General features: G+C 44.9%; 1 non-coding gene across 1 annotated transcript; it reads right to left on the minus strand.

The window, feature by feature from the left end:
* Positions 1–10,565: 10,565 nt before the first annotated feature.
* On the minus strand, positions 10,566–10,670 carry LOC123390166. The gene has a single exon (XR_006604819.1). It is a non-coding gene; the product is annotated as a U6 spliceosomal RNA (small nuclear RNA).
* Between the last annotated feature and the right edge of the window lie 13,399 nt (positions 10,671–24,069).

Consider the following 24,069-nt stretch of genomic DNA (forward strand, 5'->3'; position numbering starts at 1 on the left):
TTGCCACCTGTCCAGATGACAATACAAGTCCTGTTAGTCTAACCTCAAGCCTGAAAGCCAAGGTTAGCTTCCAGTTGTATCTACATTTAGCCCACGGAGATGGATGGTTTTAACTGTCATTGAAGTGATGTTCTTTCAGTTACCATTATGCATATTTTGGAGGTTTAAGCAGTTCCATTTTTAATTTATTGTCACAGTCACAGGACAAGACTTAGGTAACCTGTTTGATAAAGCAATTTTACTTGCAAGCAAGTAACTAAGAATTAAGAGTCTGATCATTGTCCTGCACAGCATGTCACCAGAGATAGTAATATTTTCTGTTTTCCTAGGGTTTCCTAAGATGTTATAGTCAATCAGAGCATTTATAGAGCTGATTACATTGTTAGCAACAGTCTCCAGCATACGCAGTACATTAATTCCCAGTAAAATGTGTTAGACACGTGCACACACACACATGCACACACACACACACGCACACACACACACGTACACACACACATGCAGACACAGAAAAAACACCATATTATAATACTTCAAAGGATAGCTTATTCTTGACGATTCCTTGTTGCTTGATTTGGAATCAGATCAGTAACATCAACTGTTAGCCACAACGTGAGTAAATTTGAAGAGTCAACAGATTTTTAAAACTATCACCACTTACGATACTTCTAAAGATGATCCATCCCATCAGACAACAGTCTAATCTTAAATTTTTAGTTGTTGTAAATTATTGCCCCAGCCTCACTTTGCAGTTTCCTAATTCAAAAACTGGTGACTTTTATTTTTAATCTGACATTTACTCCTTTATAAGAACAGACTTTCCATGGGCGTGCCTGTCTTGTGTACATTTCCATTATTTTATTGATGTTAAGCTAGAGTATTGCTATAGTCACCACACAGCCCTAATTAAGTAAATAAGAGTTAATAGTACCCAAACTAATGGATTTTATAGAAAAAGCAGTAAAGTTATCCTATCCTATCCCAGGGACGACTCCAACTGCACATTTGAACTGTGCTTTTTAAAGATATGAAAAAGAAAAATAAGGTCATACCTACAACATGTTCCCAAGATCTGTAGTGCTCAAAGACGATTTTAATGAGGGAAAAGTCCCATAGAAAAGGTAGTTTTATTTTAAGTAATACAGAGATTAAATGTGATTTTTGTGGAATGTTTTTATAAAACATTACTTTTCAAATGTATGTTTTCTTATCCTTCTTCTAAAAACACGAACAAAACTTTGAGCCAAAAAGAATACTCCTGCATGGTTTGTGTTGAGTAAGTTTGCCAGGATGTTGCAGGAGCCCTTCTCTCTCTCTCTGGCTCTCCTTGTATTCACAGATAGTCTTAACCAAATCAGAGCATTATTGAGGTTCAGTTAAGTATTTATTACTTGAGAATTAGTATCTCGCTATCAACATTCCTAACACAGGAGAGATTTCTGGCAACTACAAAGTGAGTATATTTCTCTAAACTCTTTTTATCTGTGTCTTCCATAGATGGAATTCATATCCAGCTTTCTGCAGATTTATATAGAATCTAGTTTATCCAAATATTTGCAGTACCATCAAATCAAGAGTTTCTTTATTTCCTTATCATGCTCGAACATCTTACCTTGATCTTTTTGTTACAAAATCCAGATGTGTTTATTTAACAAAGGCAGATCTAATGTGTTCCTGGTTCAAACTCATTTTAACATCTTTCTTTTTTTCTGTCCATGACCCTCTCCAACTTTTTCTGTTCTTATATATTTTTTCTTCTTTTTTATGTGTATCATTCCATTACTATTTAAACTTCCTCTGATTGTATCTCACACATTCTCTTGCCACTAATAAGTTCACTTTTTTTTAAGATTTTATTTGATTTTTATTTGCCAGAGATCACAAGTAGGCAGAGAGGCAGGCAGAGAGAGAGGGGGGAAGCAGGCTCCCTGCTGAGCAGAGAACCCGTTGTAGGTCTTGATCTGAGGGCCCTGGGATCATGACCTGAACCGAAAGCAGAGGCTTTAACCCACTGAGCCACCCAGGTGCCCCAATAAGTTCACTTTTGAAGCATCTCCCATTTTGGGGGGGGAGGCAAATTTGGTATATAACATTATATGAGTTTCAGGTGAACAACATAATTATCTGTGTACACTGATGATTATACGACTCTGTGATGATGGTACAGCTCTGTGAATATATTAAGAAACACTGAATGTGTGAATACTAAAAACCACTTTAAATTGGTGAATTGTGTGGTATGTGAATGATGCCCCCAATTAAACTGCTAAAAATAAAAATAGAGCTCAATGTAACAGAAGTCAAATAATATCAAACAGTATTAATTATAAAAAATAAAAAGCCCTCAGCAACCTCAGTCTTCTCACTCCTCTGAGACATTTCCAAAGTTAACTTTTGGAATATTCTTCCAGATGTTTTCATTACACAAAGGGGGTTATAGTCACTGTTCTGCAACTTGCTTTTTGCACTGAACAGTCTTTGCACTCTTATGCAAGTATATCTATCAGGGAGGAAAAAAAAAAAAACCTTAGAAGTAGCATTATTTTATTCAGATGTATGTGCATTTAAATTTCCATACTCTCCAAAAAGCTGGTGATAATTTGTAATCCCATTAGTTGGGTATGACAGAGCCTACTTTGCTGTTCCCTTGCCTAAGCTAAGTGTACTAGCTTTATAAAATCTTTGTCAGTATGATAGGTCTAAAGAATTATTTACTTTGTATTTTTAAAATTATGAGTTAAAGAAATTATGAGTGAGGTTAGTTTTTTATGGCTTATTTTTAATTGATCATGTGATATTTTTTCTAACTGAAAATTCCATAATGTTAATTGTAGAATTTTGAGTAACTAAAATCATATATAATCCCACCACCCAGAGATTATCACCATTTACAAATTTACTTCTAGTCTTCTTTCTGTGAAATTTATCTTGTAATTTTTTTTTAGCAAATAATGAAGGTTGATAAAGGAGCTTTTTTTTTATACTCAAAATACACAGTTTCCAAAAGGAGGTTATAATTCAGCTGCTTAGAATATTGCTTCGAGCTCTTTTAATCAAGGTACTATATAAATATTCAGTGGAGTTCCCCTGTGCCAAGCTTGTGGGATCAGCTAGTGGAAAAATCATTAGCATTCTTTCCTTGACACTGTACTGTCACTACCAGGGCTCAAACTGGATGAGATTTCCTGGGAGCCAACAGGTCTCTCAGTAAAGTAGACAGAGCTCTATGATCCTTTAATGGCATGGAAGATAGAGAATCCTGTACCTTAAAAAACAAACACACATTTCATAAGGCATGTTTATATATGGGCCCACATGTATAATCATTAATCTCACTCACGTGCACAAAACAAGACGAGATGACATGACATGAGTGAGCCAAGATAGGAACATGTAGAAAGAGTGTTGGACACCTGGGGAACAGTAAAACGATTAGCTTTCAGAGATTAGCCATTCAGAGACACAGGTCCTGTGTGGTAATCATGTTTCCTTACCTGATTCTTCTTGGAACTGGAAAAACATGGAGTGCAGGATGGATCTCTGTTCACAGTTACATTCCCCGTGCCTAGTTAGGCACACAGGCAACTTTGATCGGGAAGAATGAATGAACAGACGTGAAAGACCGTGACCTTGAATAAATCACATAATTGCTTTAGACCTCAGTTTCTTTCTCTGACAGCTTCAGAGAATTATCAAAAGGATAAAATAAGGTAATATATGAAGGTGATAGGTGAGACTGGCAGTCCCCTCCAAGCTGACTGTCCCTTCTTTATTTTTACAGAGCTAGATACAGTTGCCATTCAGACCCTCCTCAAGGAGGCCCTACTGTAGCAACTGCCCAAGAATCATCCTCTTGGTCAACCAGACAGAAAACAAACTGAACACTATGGCACTTTATAATTAGAAATAACTACCAGTAGGACCTGGAGACTATGCCATCTTAACCACTGCTTCATTCTCAGTATTTAAGGGTAGCTGAGGTAAATCTAACACTAGAACTCCCATCAGGCTTTGGGTCAAGTTATAGAACATTTAACACACTTTGAATTGCATCCATATGATGATTGTTTTTTTTTAAAGATTTTATTTATTTAGTTGATAGAGACAGAGCGATCACAAGTAGGCAGAGAGGCAGAGAGAGGATGGGGGAAGCAGGCTCCCTGCTGAGCAGAGAGCCCAATGTGGGGCTTGATCCCAGGACCCTGAGATCATGACCGGAACCGAAGGCAGAGGCTTTTACCCACTGAGCCACCCAGGTGTCCCTTGTATGATGATTGTTTAAAAGCAGAGATGACAACTCAGGAAGGCACATGGTACAGGTTTAGAATAGTTAGTAGCTACTCCCAGAGTTGACCTATTGTACGTGATTATAAATGAATGCCTGTCCTTTATGGCTTGTTTTATATCAAATTGTCAGAGGCCATTCCAAGCAATGATTATATTTCAGAGTTAATGTAAAGAAATTTTTTAAAATTCTATGAAAGATTTTGTGATTTACTCAAGATAGATTCTATGACCTTTTGAGTTTGTTGAAAGAGGAAGCTAGTGTATTGTAAAACCAGTTAAAATAAGAATAAACTTGGAAATATAAAATAGCCACCAGCTCATAGCCCTTAGGGAAGATAACTAATGGCCCAGGCCCTAAAATTCCAATTTATTTAGAAATAAATTTTCATAAAAACTTCATATAAATAGAAATATTTCTTAGTCCAGTCCTCTTTAATGAAATGCCATAAAAATAAAAGACTAGCACATAAATTTTTCTTTTTTTCCTCTTTGTAACCAAAAGCATTGCATAATCAGGCAGGAACCAGGAAGTAAAAATAATCACAAAATTAAACCAAGTGATCTGTTTTCATTACTCCAGCAGGAGTAAAAAGTGAAGATAAACACAGCCAGCAAGTTCCTTTATCAAATTCGAAAATCCTTTCCTTGTCAGTCATTCCTTAATAGAAGAATAAAAATGAAATTTCTATTAAGCCTTTTAAATCAACACTGCCTTAAAATTGTTTTAATTGTGGTAAAAAAAAAAACCCCATAACCTAAAATTTACCATATTAACTATCTTTAAATGTTCTTTAGTGTTAAGTATATTCACTCGGCTGTACAGTAGACCTCCATAATGTGTTCATGTTGCAAAACTGAAACTCTGTATCCATTAAACAACTCTCCATTCCCCTTCCTTCTGGCAACCACCATTCCATGTTATGTCTGTGAGTCGGAGTACTCTAGGTTCCTGATGTAAGTGGAATCATAGAGTAGTTATCTTTTTGTAACTGGTTTATTTCATCCATCACGGTGTCCTCAAGGTTCACCCACACTGAAGCATGTGGGAGGGTTTCCTTCAAGTCTGAACACTGTCCTTCTTAATATCATTTTTACAGCACTGTCTATTCTACCCTTAAACATCTTTGCAGATGTTGTCTGTTTCAATGTTCCAGAACATGACTAAATACAGAATGATGAGAAGCAAGGCAAAATGCACATTTGACCTTCCGAATTCTCCATTTGACCTTCCGAATTCTCCTGTCAAGAAATCCGGGGAGGTTACACAGTGATTGTAGACTGTAGGACTTCCTTAGAATGAGAAAAACTATTAGATGCTAAATTAGCAGTCAAGACTCTAGAAACCTTTTCGCAAGCCCTTTGTATTGAAGGTTTTTAGGTTTTTGTTGTTGTTGTTTTAAATATCGTATTTATTTATTTATTTATTTGGCAGACAGAGATCACAAGTAGGCAGAGAGGCAGGCAGAGAGGGGGAAGCAGGCTCCCCGCCGAGCAGAGAGCCTGATGTGGGGCTCGATCCCAGAACCCTGAGATCATGACCCAAGCCGAAGGCAGAGGCTTAGCCCACTGAGCCACCCAGGTGCCCCAAAGCTTTTTAGTTTTTTCTAGAAATGCATTTAACCTTAAAAAAAAAAGCATTTAACCTGTTACTTTTTTTTTTTTTTTAAGTCCCTGCTAATCTATCTCCGCTGCTGGGTTATTTTTTCCCTTCAAGCTACAGACATTCTTTCCAACTTCTTCAGACTGAGTTAGCTGTGTTCCTGTTTGTGAACAAGCCCCCTCTTCGATTCTGTCGTAGCGACAGCCTCATGTTCCACAGTTTGTTAAGAGAATGCAATTGCCAGCTGTAGATATTGTTAGGTCACAGAACCTAACAGGAGTAAGTTTTAAAAAGAAGCAGAGCTCATTCATTTTCAGTCTTCTTACCTTACTTTTTAAACAGCTTTGTTGAGCTATAATTCACATACCATACAATTCACAAATTTAAAAATTCAATGGTTTTTAGTATATTCCCTGAGTTGCACAACCATACCTACAATTCACTTTGAGAATATTTTACCACCCCAAAGGGAAGCTGGTAACCAGTATCAATCACTCCCCATTCCCCCACTAGATCTCCCAGCCCCCAGCAATGACTAATCTCACATTTGCCTATTCTGAAATTTCATATAAATGGGACTGTATGGTGTGTGGTCTGGCTTCTTAGCGTAATGTTTTCAAAATCATGCATGTTATAGAATGTATCATCACTTTACCCCTCTTTTTTTTTAATTGTGGAAAAATACACAACATGAAATTTACCATCTTAATCATTTTTATTTTTTTTTTAAAGATTTATTTATTTATTTATTTGACACAGAGAGATCACAAGTAGGCAGAGAGGCAGGCAGAGAGAGAGAGAGAGAGGGAAGCAGGCTCCCTGCCGAGCAGAGAGCCCGATGCGGGACTCGACCCCAGGACCCTGGGATCATGACCTGAGCCGAAGGCAGCGGCTTAACCCACTGAGCCACCCAGGCGCCCCCATCTTAATCATTTTTAAATGTACCTTTCAGTATTTTTGTTTTGTTTTGTTTTTTTGTTTTAATTTTTTATTTTTTATAAACATATATTTTTATCCCCAGGGGTACAGGTCTGTGAATCACCAGGTTTACACACTTCACAGCACTCACCAAAGCACATACCCTCCCCAATGTCCATAACCCAACCACCCTTCTCCCAACCCCCCTCCCCCCAGCAACCCTCATATGATCTCCCTGATATGAGGAAGTGGTGATGCAACATGGGGGCTTAAGTGGGTAGGAGAAGAATAAATGAAACAAGATGGGATTGGGAGGGAGACAAATCATACCTTTCAATATTTTAAGCACATTCTCATTGTTGTCTCCAGTCTCCAGAACTCACTTCATCTTGTAAAACTAGACTCTATTCCCATTAAACAAGTTCCTCCTTCTCCCTTTCTCACCACCTCTGGCAACCACAATTCTACTTTGTCTCTCTGAATTTAACTACTCGGGGAACCTCATGTAAGTGGACTTACACCGTATTTGTGACTGGTTGGTTTTGTTCAGCATGATAGCCTCAAGACCCTTGTCATTCATATGTCAGAACTCCCTTCCTGCTTCGTTCCTTTTTATGACTGAATAATATTCCCTTGTATAGATACACTACATTTTGTTTCTCCGTTCATCAGTTGATGGGGCTTGGGGTTATTTCCACTTTTTGGTTATTATGAATAATGCTATTGTAAACGTTCATATACAAGTTTTTGTGTAGACATGCTTTCAGCTCTCTCAGGCGTATACCTTGGAGTAGAATGGCTGAGTCACATGGCAGACTCTATCTGTTTGTTTTAAGATGGGAATTTCTTTTTTTATTTTATTTATTTATTTGACAGAGAGAGAAAACACAAGCAGAGGGAGCAGCAAGCAGAGGGAGAGAGAGAAGCCGGCTCCCCGCTGAGCAGGGAGCCCAATGCAGGCTCGATCCCAGGACCATGGGATCATGACCTGGCAAACTATGCTTAATGTTTTGTGGAACCAGGCAACTTTTTCATATCAACTGCATCATTTTACACCAGCAAATTGTGGAGGTGCAAGTTTCTCCACATCCTCACCAAGGATGCTCGAGAGAAGGATGTTGTTACTGCCCACCTTATTAGTCAACCGAGTACGCATGAAGGAGTATCTCATTGTAGTTTTGTTGGCATTTCCCTGGCGACTAATTTTCTTATGTTTAATTGGCCATACTTCTTTGGATCAATGTCTGTTCAGATCCTTTGTCCATTTTTTCATTGGGTGGTCTCATTATTGTTGAGTTGTAAGAGTTATTTATGTATTCTGACTGCAAGTCCCTTGTCAGACATACGACTTACAAATATGTTCTCTTAGCCCGTGGCTTGCCTTTTTCACTTTCTTCATGGTGTCCTTAGAAGGTTTTAATTTCAATGAAGTCCAATTATCTATTTCTTCTTTTGACACTTGTATTTTTGGTATTGTATCTAAGAAGGTTTTGCCTAACCCAAAGGCATGAAGTTTGGAGCTCCTGGCTGGCTCAGTTGGAAGAGCATGTGACTCTTGATCGCGGGTCATGAGTTCTTGCCCCATGTTGGGTGTAGAGATTACTGAAATAAGATAATATAGATTTAGGGAAAAAAGGCATAGAGATTTACTCCTGTTTTCTTTTAAGAGTCTGTAGTAGTTTCAGCTCTTATAGTTAGGTCTTAGATTCATTTTTGGTTAATTTTTATGTATGATGTAAAGAAGAGAGCTAACCTCAGCGTTCTGCATATGTGTACACATTTGTCTCAGCACCAAAGACCATTCATTCCCCACCCCTCATCATTGGCTTAGCATCCTTGTGGAAAATCAATTGACCATAATTGTGACAGTTTATTTCTGGATTTTCAATTCTCTTTCATGGATCTGTCTGTCTATATATATATTATTATGCCAGTACCCTACCGTCTTGATCACCATGATTTATGGAGTAAGTTGTTTGTTTTTTTATAAAGATTTTTTTTTTTATTTGACAGACAGAGATCACAAGTAGGCAGAGTGGCAGGCAGAGAGAGAGGAAAGAGCCCGATGCGGTGCTCGATCTCAGGACTCTGGGATCATGACCTGAGCCGAAGGCAGAGGCTTAAACCCACTGAGCCACCCAGGAGCCCCTCCTTTTCATTTAGATGTTAAATATGCAATCATCCAGGGACACCAGAAGGGATGAGTTGGTTTGGGGGAAGGAAACTTTGGAAACAGATGTTTATGAAGCTGATCCAGATTTGGACGGGCCTAGAAATCATGACTAGGTGGTAAGGATGCTGGAGCCTGGAAAGAGAGTAGAATGGAGAATGGACCGCCCCTCTGGCACACAGGAGCCTGTACTTGTAGTACTCCACTGTGGCATTTCCAGCTCCACCAACTCAAAAGGATTTTTGGTGTTTTGGGGGGGCTATTAGTTTATGAGAGAAAGATTTCACAAAAGAAGGTCAGGAAGGGCCTTCCCAGGGAAATCAGCACTTTGCTGTGATCATCACATTTTACAGAGTCTGATTAAAAATTTTGCAGATCTAGGGGTGCCTGGGTGGCTCAGTGAGTTAAGCATCTGCCTTTGCTCAGGTCATGATCCCGGGGTCCTGGGATCAAGCCCCACATTGGGCTCCTTGCTCAGTGGGGACCCTGCTTCTCCCTCTGCCTGCCACTCCCCCTGTTTGTTCTCTCTCTCTCTGTATCAAATAAATAAAACTAAAATCTTAAAAAAATTTTTGTTTTGCAGATCTAGGACAGTGGTGATGGTTGCACAACAGTGTGAATGAACTTACATTTAAGAACAGATAAAATGTTAGATTCTATGTTATGCATACTTTACTACTATTAAAATGTTTTGCAGATCGGGAAACCAGACCCCAGGGCCTAGATGTTTCCATCTAGCCCGTAAGATGCCTCTTTTCCTGTTATCGAAAGATCTGAGACACCCTATTGGTAATCAGAAACTTACGGGGGCCTGGGAAGTGGTTGCAGAGGCCTGAGATGTTTTTACTTCTGATTATGTATGCAAGGCTCTGTGGCAGCTGGGAAACTGACCGGGAGACTGTGCCCCTGTCCTCCCCTGCCTAATGCCACATAAATACCACCAAATTCCTGTTGTGGATGGTCTCCTTTTGTCAAAACCCTGCAGGCCATCCCTCTGTTTGTTGGTACACATGACAGAGTTCAAGTACAGGGTAGCTGGGTGCAGCTTCCTTGGGTTGTCCATGGTGGGGAGGCCTCAGCGGCCAGCTACAAGGAGACCAGAAGGGTGGGTAGAGGTCAGCCCCTAACTGGAACTGGAAGTTCACATCTCTTGTGACCTGTCTGCTTTTAAGTGGCAGACCTTACTTTTGTTGGATTCTCATTAGTTTTTTTCTCAGAAATTAACATTATGAAGAGCCTCCGGAGGCCTCTCCTACATGATCCTTTGCCCTGGGGCCCTGTCTTCCCTTCCCACTTCTCCTCACCAGGAAAACCCATTTCTCCATTCTCCATGCCTTGTGTGAGCACATCTCCAGCCCAGGGGAGGGGGCCCTGGGGGCCTTGGTTATTTTTCGTTTAGGACTAGCATGAGGTTGAGGCATGGCCAACCAAACATAAACCTGAGCCCACAGAGAGCTCAGATTTTAAAAAGTGCTCACCAAGTCTTCCCAAGAGCCACCTTTCACTGCCCTTCCTTTTATTTGTTTTGATATCTTTGGACCCTCCATGGTATTGTTTTATCACCTACCTCCATCCCGATTTTTCTTTTTTTCAAATATGGAACGCCTCGTGAATTTGCATGTCATCCTTGTGCAGAGCCCAAACCGACCTTCTCCACGTCATTTCAATTGTAGTAAATGCTCTGCCAGAGCGAGCACCTACCATTCGGATGTTGAGGGTCACTTGACTGCTTTGCGCAGCTGCTGTTTTCTGCCCCCTGCCTGCCGCGCACAGGGTCCCTGTCGTAGTTCAGCCCACTCTGGGCCCCTGGGGAGGGCACCGAGCAAGATCAGCTTAATTTCTCCATCCACTTTGCCAGGACAGTCTCATTAGGAGTCCATTACACTTTGAAAATGCTAAAACCAAATCACTCCATTCTCTCTCTGTCTCTCTCTCTTTTTTATGTAAAACTTGTTTTTTTAAGATTTTATTTATTTATTTATTTGACAGAGATCACAAGTAGGCAGAGAGGCAGGCAGAGAGAGAGAAGGAAGAAGGCTCCCTGCCAAGCCGAGAGCCCGATGCGGGGCTCTATCCCAGGACCCTGAGATCATGACCTGAGCCAAAGGCAGAGGCTTAACCCAGTGAGCCACCCAGGCTACCTTTTTTTTTTTTTTTTTTTTTTTTTTTTTTTTTTTTTTGTCTTACAGAAAGTTTTTTTGTCTTTCATAGCCTTTGAGAATCACAACAAGTGGGTGGTAAGAAAGGAGGGCAGCCATGCAGACCCGCTGGGTGTGAAAGGGGAATAGAAATGGTAGAGTGCGCGGTGCTCGGCGGCATTCACGCGGAGCTGTGGGTCTCAACCGTTCTGGCCCCGAAGCCGCCGACCGCACCTGTCTGGTGTAAGCCAGCTCAGTCCCCTTGCCGTGAGCTTGGGGAATCTGTTAGCTTTGCCCCTCAAGTTAGATTCCGTGCTGTCTCAGAAGAACGGTAGAGGGAGAGAGGAGGGGAGGGATGAAAGAGAAGCTAGGAAAAGATGTGTACTGATGCTAGACAAAAAACGAACGCCCTTTGTGGGTTTACTTACCGCAAGGTGTAGTGCAAATACCTTGACCTGGCAGTTCCACACCCCTGACTACCTTCCAAACTCACGCATGCACGTGTGTACACACACACACATCAGACACACAGAACAACTCAAAGCTCTGGTCTGGAAAATCTTTCCACTGGGGTGTCTGTTGGTTGTCTTGTGATGACAGGTTTAATGGTTTTATATCTCTGCATTCCACTGAGACCACCTACCCAGAGGCCACACCCTGCTGACCTGGTTAGCCAGGGCCTGAGACTCCGCGCACGGGAACACAGGAGCCATGCAGATGAAGGGTCAGGAGGCCTGTGCTCTGGCTTGGGTGAATCGCTTTGACCTGCTGTGTGACTGCATCCAGGTTGCTTGCCCTCTCTGTAATTTGGGGTCCCAAATTACAAAATGGGACTAACGCTTCTTGTCTCCTAGAAATGTCACAAGACAGAGTAAACTATGGTGTTCCAAGTGCTTATGCTTCTAAGAATCAAGAAATCAGGGAAATCTTATGTTTCTCTCTCTGTCTTTGTTGTTGTTGTTGTTGAGGTAGGGTGTTCTGGGCTCTCTTATGCAAGCCCTTAGAAGATAGGAGAAGGAGATAGGAGAGTAAGACTGGGAAAATAAATAAATAAATAAAGCGAGCCTGCTCATGAAAGAAGAGCCTTTCCTTTCCTTTGTTCTAGTCAACAACCTCAAGTGGGGAATAGAGGTGCTTTTTTTTTCCCTCTCATTTTCCCTTTCTGGTCTGATGTCTCTTTGAGTGACACTGATCGGGCCACAGGTTATGGTAGAAAACAGTGTCCCAGATGCTCGAGTCTTTCTATGGGGTAAAACACTGATCAGCCGCCTTGTGGGTTAAAAAAAAAAGGAACAGCTCTTCTTATTGATGTGCATTTATTTGATTATTCGTTTAATCAGCCCAGCTGATTGTGTGCCCTCTGATGGTCTGGTCGTCTGTGGTAAAGTACGTCCAGAGGAAAACACCATGGTCTGAGGTTCTAGGTAGAGTGCGGTGCCCAAGAACGAACCTGAGGCTTCTCAGGTTGTGCAAGAGCCCCAGGTTCTCAGCTGCTGTCTCCGCCTCCTATTGTTGCTGCAACCAATTGCCACAAGCTTAAAACAACACAAAATTTTCTTAATTTTGGAAGGTCAGAAGTCAGGAAGGCTGTATTCCTTCTGGAGCCTCCAGGGGAGAACTAACTCCGTGCCTTCTTCAGCTTCTGGAGGCCACCGTGCTCCTTCGGTCATGGCCCCTTCTCTGTCTGTCTTCTGGGTGGGCCACCCCAGCCTCGGTCATACTTTTCTCCAGCAGACCCTCCTGCTCTCCCGGGCCAAGGACCCTGGTGATTATGTCAAACCCCACCCCCACCTTTCCTGGGTTTCTCTGGGCCTCAGGGCCCAGAGCCATTGGGGAAGTGCATTGATTAGAGTCTGCTGAACTTTCCTTAGGACAGGAGGTGGCCTGATATTCCAGGCCTGTTGACCCCTCTCCCCGTCAAAGGTGTCAGTGATGGTGGAAAGAACTAAGAGTATGGGCATAAAAAGAGGGACCCAATATGTCTGATTCTAAGAAGTTCATTCAGGAAGGGGTTGGCGCCATAAGCACAGCCTCGCTGACGACATTCTCCTTCACCCGGATTTTGGAATCACTTCACCAGAGTGCCACCACATTTTCCATCGTCGAAGGCCTTTATTTTTAGTTTGGGGTATTTTCTATTGTTTGAAGGTTGCCTTGCAACCCGTTTGCCTGCAGGGTTTAAACAATATAGAGTTTCTTTTCTGAGCAGGAACAGTAGCCAAGAGAGACTGAGTATAAACTTTTAGGTCTATTTTCTCAGAGTTCGTACATCAGCAATGGCTTTAAACAGAAGAGCTCACGCCCCCTGGCTTGCCTGTCCCTGGGGGAGGGGGAAAGGGTGGCTTGTGGAGAACATTTTGTGTTCTCTTATCTTTCGTACTAGTGGAAGGGGATAAGCACCAGAATAGGAAAACAAAATATCTGGCTATTAATATACCCTAAGTCCTCTAGCACATGGATTGGATTTGTTTATTTGTGAAAGAGAAAGATGCTTCTCTCTGACCGTGGGCTCCCCTGCCAGCTGGAAGGGAGCGGCAGGCATAGTGCCCTCCATAAGGTGAAGGGGATAGGGAACCAAGACCTAACTTCCCACTTAGAAGAGAAAACCCTCAGACTTTTCTCCAAAAAAGTTGCTTTTCTGGCTCAATTTGCCTCAAGCCCCAGCAGCGTCACTCAAGGAAATTAAGAAAGAAAGAAAAAATAATGACAAAGTAGGAGGATTCACCATCAAAGGGCCAGAGAGGGCCCCCACCTTTCACACCAGACACCTTCCACATGTCCAACCTGGGGAACCAGAGCACTGGGGAACCTCGTGGGAAGAAAGGACATGCAGGTTCCTCAGGCCAACCGCTTAGCTGGCCACAAGGAGGGCAGACACAGGAGTGTTTTCCCCGCAGAGGATGAGCTCTTAATGAGGAAGACGACACTGCTGAGCTCAGGTTCGGGGCTACTCTCCTCTAACATGTTCCCTTGAGCCTCTTAGTGGTTTGAAGAAAGCAGTGTCCCAGAGTAGACAAGAGTTTTCTGGAGGGACAGATGGCTAATTAATTATAAACCTTCTGGCTGGGAAAAAGCCAGAAGGGAAGAGATTTCTTCTGGGGGCAGGAGCACGCACACTCCGAGCCCCATTCCTGCCGTGTCTTGAACAAGTTTCAGAGCGCCCTTTGACTGCCTCAAGAGGTCTCTGCTCGCCACCCACCAGGGTCAGGCCTTCTCAGGTTCCCGGGAACATTCTGATTAGCCAGGAGTCCCAGGCACACACGGAGAAGAGTTGGACAGGATTGGCAGGGCCTGCCCTCCCCAAGAGCAAACAGGGACAAAGGTCGGTGTACTTAAGGGTGCCCCTCCCAGGCAGGCCAGATGCCCCAGGTTGTCCCCTTGTTGCTACATGATGGAGGAATCTGTCATCTCTGTGCCTGCTGGGTCACCCATTACCCCAGATCCAGTTCCCAGGCAGGGAAGGTTAGGACACCTGAGCAGAAGCAAAGGCTTTGGCATTCAACAGCTCTGAGACAGAAATGCTGTCATGTCTTTACCTGTTCGGTGGAGAACCAGACATGTTACACGTTATGACGCGATCGTGGAAATATGTATGAAAGGAAGAATTGGTGAGCTAGCTCTCCTGCCTGTCTTGGGAACGGGGACTCTCTGAGCAAACCACAGCTCTACAGACACTCAGAATTGGAACAAACATTCTTTTTTTTTTTTTTTTTTTAAGATTATTTATTTATTTCACAGAGAGAGAGATCACAAGCAGGCAGAGAGGCAGGCAGAGAGAAGGGGAAGCAGGCTCACCGCTGAGCAGAGAGCCCGATGCGGGGCTCGATCCCAGGACCCCGAGATCATGACCCGAGCTGAAGGCAGAGGCTTAACCCACTGAGCCACCCAGGCGCCCCTGGAACAACCATTCTTTGTGATGATTTCTCACACTGTATTTCACTGTCCTCCTACCCCCGCCCAGAGCGTTTGAATTTGTCTCTGCTCCAGCCGGGTCTAGGTATCCGCTGGGCTCTGCCGTGAGAATCTCAGCATGTTGGAGGTCACTGAGGTCGCCAAGCATAAACCAGTCTGGCACAGATCTGGCGTGAGAGCGAGCAGGGAAAGAAGCTTGGGGCTTTACGAAATCATCACGGCTCCGGCCCACAGCCCTTCTTGTTTGGGATGAGAATTAGAAGGGGTGTTTGCTTGTTCTCCTTCTCCGGGCCCGGGAACAGTCTTCCGCCAATGGAAGGAGGACACCGCAGCTGAAGTTCACGGACGTGTCCACCTGCATTCTCTCATTTCACTTGCACGTCACACCTGTGAGGGAGACATGACCGACCCCCAGCCTGTGGGTGAGGCCCAAGGCTCAGAGCCACTGCCTGCTACGGTCAACGGCGAATCTGACCTGCCAGCTCCCCTTGTTCTGAGCGCCGAGGAGGAAGAAACAGGAGGGCTGCACTTGCGGACAGGTTTCTTGGAAGCTAGGGCCCTTGTGATTTATGTTCCACGGGGCCATCTGAGGAAGCTGTTTAGTTTCTGAGGTGATAGATGAGGGCAGAGCGTGGGCCGAGGGGTAAGTCAGGACAGTGTTTCTCGTCTGGTCCCCGTCAGGGAGTCCACAGGCCGACTTCTGGGCTGTGTTTATATCATTATTTTTAAGGCACCAACCCCAGCTCAGCAGCTCTAAGCTTTCTCTTCCTTTAGCCATCCTCCATGAGGAAAGGAGCCAAGAGAGAGTTTCCCCAGCCATTTCCCTCAGGCAGCTGATCCCAACTTGAAACGTAAGACCTGTCACCCTGTGGCCCAACTGAAGCCCAGCTAAGCCGCCTGTCTTTAGACCCAGCAGGAAGCCATTCCCGGCTCTTGGATCAAGAACCATCTCCGTGGTCCGGCGGCGGGGGGGGGAGGCTCTGCTTCCACAATTTGACCTCAGCGGGGTCAGCTGGCTGCTGGAGCCTGTCAGTAGCGATCCTATAGACTGGGACAGTCCGCAGCAGTTTACTGGAAGCGAGGGGGGAGGGTGCCCGGGGTTTGCCTGTTGAATTTGGGGCCTCTTCTTGAAAAGTAGTCTCTTTGGAAAAGGAAGGCTGTAGAGGAGTTCCTACAGCATTGAAAGAGCCCATCTGTTGCCCTGAGGGGAGCAGTGGTGATCCAGGGCCATGCCCTGCCCCCCACAACTAGGGCTCGTGCTCCTGCCTTCAGAGCCATCCATCATCCTTTGTCCTGGCCGACAGAACTCCTCTGTGGAGGGGCCGTGCGGTTAGTGAACCCTGGGGCCTCCTGGCCACCCACAGGTCACAGGACCCTCCAACGTGATGCTCCGGCAAGACTTTGGTTCCATCCTGCCTGCCTGTGTCTGTCTCAGACGACACACATCAGCTTTGCTGCACTCTGCTTTGCTGCACTCTGCGATGCTGAACTACCCTCCCTGGCAACCGGCACCAGCAGTCCCCTCCCAGTGTCCTGATATCCCCTGGTTAATAAGCAGCTCACATAAAGACACCAAGGACTGTTGCAAGAGGGGGAGAAAGGCTGAGGTTCTCTGAATACAGGCCAGAAAGCCCTGGACTTGACCCAGGAGCTTGGTGGCTGTTTCTGTTCTCTGCCCTTTGGTAGCCTTCCTCACGGGTTACAGAAGGAAGAGAAGCCCGAATGCCTCATCTCAAGCTGGGGTGGGCCATGAGGCCACGAGGTATTTATTAATCAATGGGAGACTCTTGCTGAAGCCTGAGGTCCCTTCCTGGAGGATTCTTGTCCTCTCTAGAAGAGAATAAATTTCTGCCCTTTGTTCTTTCAAACTTATTTCTAGAAGGGTCCTAGGTCCCTGTTAATTAAACCACTAATCATTCACTTCCCTCCCCCCTGTCTGTCTGAGCTGCCCAGATGGCACTCTTCCCACAAACCACCCCCACCTTCCGTACTGTTTTATCCCTGGAGTTTGCAGATGTCCTTGAGGTGTCCCCGTGGAAGGAACTAGTGGGGAGCGTGTGCCAGACACCCCCCCTTATTGTCAGTCCGGGCTGAATCCAACCCACAAGGGGAGCTGGAGCCCTCTCCCTGGGACTGCCCACTGTCAAGGTCCTGGTCACCTTTAAAGCCTCCTGCAGGGATCCCCACTGCCAACAGAGCCGTTTGCTGAGGCCCGGCACTGTGACATTTTAGACTTGGAAATCCCTAGACAAATATGTCTCCTTAATCCTCACCGAGCTGGCCCCCAGTGGAGACTCATTTGGCCAAACTTATCAAGTACCACTAGTTCTTGCAGCGAACATTCCCTTTGTTCCAGGCATTGTGTTCGGGGCTGGGAATGCAGGAAAAACAAGGTAAGGTCTCTGTCCTTGAAAAGCCACCAGACTGTCAGAGGAGACACACACTATGGGCCTGTCTTACTGGGAATGCCTCCGACTCAGCACTCCTCTACCTTTCCAGGCTCGGGACGACCCTGCTCTCTGCCATTTCCCAGCCCCGTGACTTCAGCTTAACTGCTTACCCTAACCCTCAGGTTGCTTATCTGCAAAGTGGGGCCATTGATGGTATCTATCTCATAGAGACATCGCGAGGATTAAATAGAACCACTTCTGTTTAAGGCACCTAGAGCTAAATACATACTGACTGTTAGCATTTTCCTCCTTGAGGTCACCTGTGCTGGGGGGCGAGGCAGAAGCCAGCCAGCTGGGTTTGAGTCCCAGCTTCCAGGCAAAAATGATTCTCCCGAGCTTCCTCTTCATCGGTGATAAGAATTTACTTAATCTGAGTAAATTGGCTGATGTATGTGAAAGTACCTAATACATAGCAGGAGCTGCCCACGTGTTAGCTTCTTGGAACTTCTTAAGGATCTGAAGACCCTACCGCTCCAGGAAGCCAGAAGGGACTCAGAGAGAAGCCAGTGCCTCCCTTAGGAGATGTCCCCCGTTCTCCCAGTTAATACTCCAGGCTTGACCCTCCCTGCTTCGGTTCTCATGCCCTCAGAGAGGCGTGCTCCGTGATCAAGTGTTCCCTCCCTCTGTCCTCTGCGCTTCTGTACTAAGTACCTGGAGGCCCTTGTCCTGTCCACACTCAGGCACCACTCGGCCTGAGATAGCCATTCAGCTGCTCTAATCTCCCCTCCAGCTCCGGCTCCCCCCTCCGCAGCCCCCACTTCATCCCTCGTTCCCCTAACCCCTTAATCAAATTAAGGGAAAGAAGAGCGTTTAGATAGGGTGACTAAATATATTTCTGTTCAGGGGAGGGAGAAAAAGGGAAGAGGTGGGGGGTGCGGGGAGGCAGAGTGTGAAATTCCTTAACGGAATGCGCTCTGAGAGCCTCCTTTCTCTCGAATGAGCCCCGAATCACCTATCTGGGGTGGAGTTTTCTCTCTGGCAAAGTGCTTTCACAAACATTATCTCATTACGATACAGGCCTGGTGGCAGGGTGCCCACTCCCCGGAAAGGTCTGCCGAGGCCATCGTGCCTCCCGAGCTGGGCTGACCCTGGTCTATATATCTCACAAGACACCCTGGCCCCACAGGGGTGACTCGGCCTTCCGTGGGGGTATGACACCGACGGCGGGGCCGCTCACGGCTGGAGGTCACAGTCTTCCCTTCTGTGTTCCACACGCACACACCCCCTCCCCAGATCCAGAATCTTCTGAACATTTTTGCTTTCCAAAAACTGTAAAGCGCCAACTGTAGAAACCTTTGACGATGCCCTAACGTATCAAGGGGAGAACGAAAGTCCCCCATAGTCCACAGCTCAGTTCCTGGCGAAATCTTGAGGTGGCTTCTGAAGCGTGTCTGAATTACACCCACGTATTAGTGGATGTGTCTGTGCATTTGTGCAAGAGGAACCGTATGCATACCTATTGTATGTATTCAGCTTTTATGTTTTGTGTTCCACTTCGTCAGAAATCGCTCTGACATAATACTTTAAAATAGCACAGATTGGGGTGCCGGGGTGGCTCAGTCTGTTAAACGTCTGCCTTCAACTCAGGTCATGATCCCAGGGTCCTGGGATCGAGCCCCGCATCAGGCTCCCTGCTCTGCTTCTCCCTCTCTGTGCTCGCTCTCTCTCTCTCTCTCTCTCTCTCTCAAGTAAGTAAATAAAATCTTAAAAAATAAAAATAAAATAGCACAAATTTGGATTTTTTTCCCCTTATTGAAAAAGAAGACATGTCCATTTCCAAATATGATTGTTCACACAATCATGAGTTTTATAAGGCCGGGGACCCTGCTCAGCACTTTACACCCGCGATCACACTTAATTCTCACAGCAACTGTCCCTGGTAAATGCTGAGAAACTCATTTTACAGAGAAGGGAGAGAAGCCTCAGCTGAAGGCGCTCCTCCCGGCCAGCAAAGGGATTTCACACACACTGTTTCGTCAAACTGCCACACCACTGGCCTTATGTGATGACGACATAATGTTCTTTAACATGGGTTTGCAGTGATTAACCATTCCCTTTTGTTGGGCATTTAAAGATTTGGGTTTGTAGTTTTTTTTTTTTTTTAAAGATTTTATTTATTTGACAGACAGAGATCACAAGTAGGCAGAGCGACAGGCAGAGAGAGAGGGGGAGGCAGGCTCCCTGTTAAGCAGCGAGCCCGATGCGGGGCTCCATCCCAGGACCCTGAGATCATGACCTGAGCCTAAGGCAGAGAGGCTTAACCCACTGAGCCACCCAGGCGCCCCAAGTTCATAGTTTTTTTAGCAATGATCATCTTCGCATGAAATCATCTTTGTTCACATCTCCTGCTATTTCTTTAGAATGATTTCCTAGGAGTGACATTACTGACTCATCCTTTTTCAAAGTCTTGTTACTTATTACCAAGCGCCTTTCCGGAAAGGCAGAGGGCACTCCCCGCGCGCCTAAGATCCGCTTTGGGAGGCTCTCGGTGTGGTTGCTGGAAGGTGTGTCTCTCTGACTGGGTTTATGTCTCTGGGATCACCAGTGAGGTTGAACTTCCCTCTCTCACACCGATTAGTGGTCCCTGAGAGTGGCCCGTCACTCTTGCTGTCACTTCTTTCTCACTCTTGCTCCCTATCGCTGCAGATTTTGCATTTCAGTCCGGACCCAGATAATTCAGGGGTGCATCAGCGAGGAAAATTGTCTCGCAGTCAACGTCCCAAGCAGAACTTTGTTCTTCTCGAGGACCTGCGTCCGCATTCCGACCCCTCACCTCAGCCCCTGCCACGCACCACTGCCCCACCTCAGAAGAAAGGTCGGGGTTAAGATTGCCTTCACCGAAACTCAGTCTGCAAGTTCAGGCCCTTCTGGAAACTCTTTTTTTTTTTTTTTTTTTTTTTTTTTTTTCAGGAAGTAGCTGAGCCACAGCCAGAGGGCCCATGCACCCTGCTTTCTCTGCCTGGAGAAGTTTCCATTCCTTTTGTTCTCAGGGGAGGTGAGAAAGGGAGGAGGGCCAGAAGAAGAAACCCGACTTCTCGTGAGCCCGCATATCCTGAGCTTTCTGACAGGGACCCCGGTCTTTGGAGAGTTAGACAGGAAAGCATCGTCACCTCCCATAGGTTGTGTAACCCCCTTCCTCCGGGACAGAAGGTGCTGCCAGGCTCTGAGGACAGGCAGGCGCTCGCTGCGTAGACACGTGCAGCACCGGAGTCCAGAGGGATTTGCACGAGTTCCTCACCTCAGACTCCAGCCTGAGTGTGTGTCCAGGAGTGTGTCCACCTGCCTGCTGCTCCGGGATCACCTAACACTTCCTCCGGCGTTCAGTCTGGGCTGTCCTCTGACTGTCATTGAAGAACTCAGGAATCTCCCTTCAGGGGACTCCCTCCTCCACCAGGCGCCAGCTTTTCGCTCTCATTTCCCTCCTCCTCACCAGCACTTAGGATCCTTGGCTCAGGTTGTTGGATGTCCGGTTCCCTCAGGTTTTGCCTGCGTGGAGCCAGAGGTTTCAAATCCCTGCAGGTAGGAGAAGTAAAAATAAATAAATTTAAAAAAAAAAAAATGCAGGCATCTGGCCTGAGAACTGGACCGTAGACCTTTCCTCAGACTCTTTTTTTTTTTTTTCCTCAGACTCTTGACGTACATAACTTCTATGTGGGCTCACTTCAAAATCTGGTCTTTGGGGCGCCTGGGTGGCTCAGTGGGTTAAGCCGCTGCCTTTGGCTCAGGTCATGATCTCAGGGTCCTGGGATCGAGTCCCACATCGGGCTCTCTGCTCAGCAGGGAGTCTGCTTCCTCCTCTCTTTCTCTCTGCCTGCCTCTCTGCCTACTTGTGATCTCTGTCTGTCAAATAAACAAATAAAATCTTTAAAAAAAAAAAAAAAAAAAAAAAAATCTGGTCTTTGGCTCTATTCCCTATTTGGAGTCGTGTTTCCAAAGCCCCTCTTGTGTTATTTCAGCATATCCAAGCCCCAGGATACGGGTGGGGGTGCTCCACACCATGAAAGTGTTGGCACTTGTGAAGCGACAGGAATAATGAAATGCCTCAGAAAGCTAAAGATGGCACCTGCTTATGTGGGTAGAGCTTCAATAATGTCATCAACAAACGTCTGAGTATATCGTTTGGGTGGAGCAGCCATTAGGGTTGGGGAAACAAAGACCCAGAAGTCACGCTTCTGACCCTTGCAGGGTCATCACAAGACCAAGCTGGTCTGCAGGCCAGGAGAGTAGTCACCCACAGCGTTGTATGAATTCACAGGAGGGAGCCCTCACACGTCTGAGGAAGCCAGAAAGTCTTCACAGAGGCAGCTCTCCAGCCTGGACCTGGAGGAGAACATTTCACTCAGGGGTATAGGCAACAAGGGAAGACTCACAGGTGGAAATTGCGAGATCATTCTAGCAGCTCCAGGACCCACATGAGGGGTTCTGCCTCAGTCAGGGCTCCCAGAGAAGCAGAACCAGTAGGAGATATATAGTGAGAACTGGCTTATGTGATTGTAGGGACTGGCCAGGAAAATGTGAAACCCCTAGAGCAGGCCACCAGGAAGGGCAGGTGGGAAGGAAACTCTCCAGCAGGAACAGAAGCTGCTGTCCAGGCAGATTCCTGCTTCCCCATGTCAGCCTTAGCTCTCTCTGAAGGTCCTTCAACTGCTTGGATCAGATGATCCAGAACAAATTTATTCAAAGTCGATGGATGTTCTTTTTCAGCTTTATTGAGGTATAATTGACAAAATTTTAAGATATTTGAATTGTACATCATGATGATTTGATTCGTGTGTATATTGTGAAAGGGTTTTTCCCATCTACTTAATTAACTCATCCATCACCATCACCTCATATTACGCATTTAACTTGTACTCTCAGCAAATGTCAATGACACGGTATAGTGTTATCCACTATAATGTTATACATTATATCCTCAGATTGGCATTATTCATCTTTTTTTATTAAAATTTATTTTATTTATTTATTTGAGAGAGAGAGATATCACAAGCAGGGGGAAGGGGTAGAGGGAGAAGCAGGTTCCCCATGGAGCAGGGATCCCCATGCAGGACTCGATTCCAGGACCCTGGGATCATGATCTGAGCCAAAGGCAGACGCTTAACCGACTGAGCCACCCAGGCGCCCCTGGCATTATTCATCCTACAATTGGAAGTTTGCGCCCTTTTACCAACCTCTCCCCATTTGTCCTACCCTCAGCCCCTTATTCTCTGAGGTGTCTTTGAGTCTGACATTTTCTTAGATTCCACATATAAGTGAGATCATGCAGTATTCGTCTTAATCTGACTTATGTCACTTAGTGTAAAGCCCTGAAGTCCCATCCATATTGTTGTAAATGTCAGGTTTCCTTCTTTCTCATGGCTAAATAATACTCCATTATCATTCCAATACCATTACCAACGGTGCTGGATAATAATGCTCTCCAATAATATTATTCAGTAACATTCCTCTACCATTCCATTTTCATTTCAACTGTCTCACCTTCACCTACCGATGGACACTTCTGTTGCTTCCATACCTTGGCTATTATGAATAATGCTGCAATGAACATGGGAGTGCAGAACTCTCAATACCCTTTTTTCATTTCCTTTGGATATATTCTCAAAACAGGATTGCTGGATCATATGGTAGTTAGTTCTATTTTTAAATTTTTCAGAAACCTCCGCACTGTTTTCCACAGTGGCTGTATCAATTTACATTCCCACCAGCAGCGCACAAGGGTTCCCTTTCCTCCACATCCTTGCCAACACTTATCTCTTGTCTTATTTTTTATGACAGTCACTCTAATAGATGTGAGGTGATAATTCATTATGCTTTTGATTTGCATTTCCCTGATGATTAGTGATTTTTGGCACATTCTCATGTACCTGTTGGCCATGTCTCTTTGAAAAAGGTCGGCTCGGTTCCTTTGCCCATTTTTTAATTGGATTGTTTCGGGTTTTGCTATGGAGTTGTATAAGTTCTTTGTTTGTGTGGATATTAACCCTTTATCAGATAGATGGTTTGCAAATAGTTTCTCCCATCCCACAGATCGCTTTTCATTTTGTTGATGGTTTCCTTTGCTATGCAGAAGCTCTTTAATTTGATACAGTTCCACTTGTTTTTTTTATTTTGCTTTTGTTGTCTTTGTCAAGACTGATGTCAAGGAGCTCACCGCTTATGTTTTCTTCTAGGAGTTTTATGGCGTCAGGTCTTAAATATAAATCTTTAATCCACTTTGAGTTGATTTTCAGAGATGGTGTGACAGAGGGGCCCAGTTTCATTCTTCTGCACATGAATGTCCAGTTTTCCCAACATCATTTTTTGAAAAGACTATCCTTTCCCGATTGTATATTCTTGGCCTCTTTGTTGTAAATGAGTAGATCCTTTATGCGTGGATTTATTTCTGGGCTCTCTATTTCTATTCCATTGGTCTATGTGTCTGTTTTCATGCCAATACAATACTATGTTGATTACTTTAGCTTTGTACTGTAGTTCGAAATCAGGAAGTATGATGTCAATGACATCCACAAAATACCCTCACAGCAATAACTCGATTCGATCAAATAACTGGAGACTATAGTCTAACCACGTTAACACATAAAACTGAACATCACA

The sequence above is a fragment of the Mustela putorius genome, unplaced genomic scaffold (assembly GCF_011764305.1).
Source record: "Mustela putorius furo isolate JIRA1106 unplaced genomic scaffold, ASM1176430v1.1 tig00537248_pilon_pilon_pilon, whole genome shotgun sequence".
Taxonomy (NCBI): domain Eukaryota; kingdom Metazoa; phylum Chordata; class Mammalia; order Carnivora; family Mustelidae; genus Mustela; species Mustela putorius.